Source organism: Myotis davidii, unplaced genomic scaffold, assembly GCF_000327345.1.
Source record: "Myotis davidii unplaced genomic scaffold, ASM32734v1 scaffold556, whole genome shotgun sequence".
NCBI lineage: Eukaryota > Metazoa > Chordata > Mammalia > Chiroptera > Vespertilionidae > Myotis > Myotis davidii.
In genome coordinates, this window is record NW_006287671.1 from 1,596,719 (window position 1) to 1,600,285 (window position 3,567).

The following is a 3,567-nucleotide window of genomic DNA, read 5'->3' on the forward strand; positions in this document are numbered from 1 at the left end:
TTCCTGGTCTACCTCTCCTAGCTGTCCCAGCCCATTACTTGGCTTAAATGGGTGTAATAGTCTCTCTTCTTCAGCATTCATGAAGACCATTGAGAACAGTGGCAAATATAAGCCAGCTGTTGTCATGACGATGAAATCATGTCCTTCCTACTTGATTGGCTCCTCTAGCTGGCAATGCTGAGCTGGACCTCCAGTTTTTTGTGCTGGCATTTTCCTGGTTTGTGAAATCCCAAAGAGTGGACATCATGGCCTGTGACGGGGCAGTAACTCTGGCAAACTCAAGCCTGTGCCGAGGGAGCAGACCCAATGGATGGCCCCAGAGGATGCTTTTCTGCTTTGCCCCGTGGGGGCTCAGCCAGATGAGGATGGTGAAGCAAAGTCTGAACCCAAATTAGAAACGTCATGAAACCAGTTCAGAAGGTCGAGATCAGCATTTTTAAAACACAGAAAACAAACACAAAATAGAAAACAATGCATTGCAGTTGATAAAGATAAATGTGCAGTGAAACTTTGATTTCAATTATTAATATACTATATGTATATTTTATTGTGTATCACTGTAAAAACAAAAGATATTACTACCAATGTCCATAAATCACTACCAATGTCATTGAAGAAAAAATATTAAACAAATCACTACCAGTGTCCATAAAAGCCCTTTCTCATGATTTTATCCTAACAGGAGGCAAGCCGCTCAACAAGACAGGGAACAGTACCCAGGGGGAGAATGAAGGAAATGCTGAAGAGAAGAATTATGGCTTCTATTTATTTTGGAAACCACAGCATTCCAACCTTAAAGAGTTACAGAAATATTAATGAAAAAAATTTTAAAGTGCTCGCTTACCCTTCTAAATGACTGAGGATAAAAACTAGCTTGCAAAACAACAACAACAACAACAAAAAACTAGCTTGCCTAATTTTTATGGTCATATTTCCCATGAGGCCTGAAGAACTCAAATTATTGTCAAAAAGCAAACGATAGCTGATAAATTACACACAAAAAGCACAGCCATGGGAAAATGTTCTTTGGAAGTACAACCCAAGGTATAACCTTGGCTAAAGCTGGTGGGTCAAAGGTGTAGAGGGCGCACCGCTGCTTGAGGTAAACAAAACACACACGAGGGGTCCGTACACTAAGCTGTCAACAGCCCCAAAGGTTTTTTTAAATATATTTTATTGATTTTTTACAGAGAGGAAGGGAGAGAGATAGAGAGTTAGAGACAGTGATGACAGAGAAACATCGATCAGCTGCCTCCTGCACATCTCCTACTGGGGATATGCCCGCAACCCAGGTACATGGCCTTGACCGGAATCGAACCTGGGACCTTTCAGTCCGCAGGCCGACGCTCTATCCACTGAGCCAAACCGGTTTCGGCCAGCCCCAAAGGTTTTTATCTCCACGTGACTGTCTCAGTGACCTAATTTAGTTTTACAAAATAATATATTTTATTTTTTTCTCAACTCTTAGTAAAAAGAGGAACCCTCAATTTTTCTGTGTCAGGAAAATCCCAAATAGACTCCACTGGGAGAAGTGCTACTAATGACGGATGCCCTAGTTTAGTACTCATCTAAGGGGAAAGATATGGTTCTTCTAACTTTCCAAGTGATGGATCCAATTTTCAGAACAAGTCAGAATGACTAAACAGGAAACATTTGGGACTAAAGATAACTTCCTGACAGAAGCTAAGGGGCCCACTTTGCTCTAAATCTATTTGCATACTTCAGCAACTTTGCACTTAAGTAAAATCAACCTGGGAAATAGTATAAAAAGTCCAAATAAACAACAGGCTGCAAGCTAGCAGCCTTCCCATTTCACTGCATTTCTCAATTAAGAACCCCATGCCTTTCCAAGGAATTTATGTATAATTAATGACTAGGTCACTTGAGATTTGCTTAGTGAATTAAAACTTAAGAGATTCTTAAGGGGGGTGGTGGTGGTGGAAATGGGGGACATCTGTAATACTCTCAACAATAAAAAGTAAATTTAAAAAAACCTGGAGACTCTTAAAACTCAATGAAATATAACGATGGTTTTTAATCTACTCATACGTATATCACAGAACAAGACATTCTTTCAAGTGAAGGAACATCTTTGAGTGAGATAGTGTGGCCTTTTAGAAAAATATTTCCACTTTGTTTTTCGCGTTAACATTATGGAAGAAGGCACTGTAGATGATGCATTTTTCACCTACTTCTTAGCAACATACCTTTATCCAATGCCACAGGGTTTCTCTCCTTTCTAGCAAAAACTTTTCATTCTCAATACTGTGTTTCCTTGAAAGGAGACACCAAGTATGAGTCATGTCCTATAGTTCTTGTGATTTCAAAACCTTAGGAAATCCGAATAATCGATGGTATATCTTTGAAACATGAAAACAGGCTTGGTGGTATGGGGAAAAGTAATACAGAATATGGCCTAAAATGTTAATCCATTGTAAAAACGAATTCTTCCGCCGGATCATGGCTTTCTTCTATTTTGCCACAACGAATTTTCTGGCTTATGGCACTATACTGACTGCAATCAATGATTCCACTTAAATACAGTAATCTATTTTCCTAGTAGCTAGGTCAGCGGTTCTCAACCTGTGGGTCCCGACCCCTTTGGGGGTCGAATGACCCTTTCACAGGGGTCACCTAAGACCATCGGAAAACACATATATAATTACATACTGTTTTTGTGATTAATCACTATGCTTTAATTATGTTCAATTTGTAACATGAAAATACAACCTGTATATCAGGTATTTACATTACAATTCATAACAGTACGTATTTACAGTAGCAAAATTACAGTTATGAAGCAGCAACGAAAATAATTTTATGGTTGGGGGTCACCACAACATGAGGAACTGTATTACAAGGTCGCGGCATTAGGAAGGTTGAGAACCACTGATTTAGGTGATAATTACTTGAAGTCTTCTCCTTAATCAGAGAGAGGGAGAGGTGTGTGAGAAGCCCGCTGATCGCAAGCTTCCCAATGAGATTAATCTTTCCAAACTGCAATTGCACACGCCAGGTTTTTCTTTTGGGACGACATAGAAACGGTGGCTGGACAATACTGTGAATGTACTAAGTGCCACTGAATTGAACACTTTAAAGTGGTTCATGTTCCGTGAATTTTCCTTTGGTGACAACAAACAGAGTTCGGGGGTCGGCATGAACGCTGAGTTCTTTGCGTGTCGGATTTGCATTCCGCTGCCCTCTGTCAGACCTCTCACCCAGAAAACGCTGTAAACAAACGCAGGGCAAGACACCTCCATCCTTCTTTGTTCCTGGTAGGCGGCCTCGAACGGCCTCCACACAGGGGGTGTTGCAAAGAGCCTCCGCTAACCCCACACCAGGAAGTAACCCTCGATGGCCCGCAGCCTCCGTCAGCGCAGGGAACGCACCCTTACCGCCGAGCACCGCACCGTCACCAAGTCCGTCCGCCCCAAGCACCTCAAGGGCCAATTCTGGTTTATTCACCCGGCGACGCCCCGCGCCCGGCCCGTTCGACCTCTAAACCTACGACCTCCAGCACAGCACTCCAAGGCCCCCGGGGGGATCCTGGGCAGCAGGCAGGCCGCG

The 3,567-nt window shown here is 42.4% G+C and overlaps 1 protein-coding gene across 1 annotated transcript in view; it reads right to left on the reverse strand.

Moving 5' to 3' along the window:
* Positions 1-3,567, reverse strand: part of ISCA1 (iron-sulfur cluster assembly 1) — an 11,594-nt gene that overhangs the window by 7,595 nt on the left and 432 nt on the right. The gene's annotated exons all lie outside the window — the stretch shown is intronic.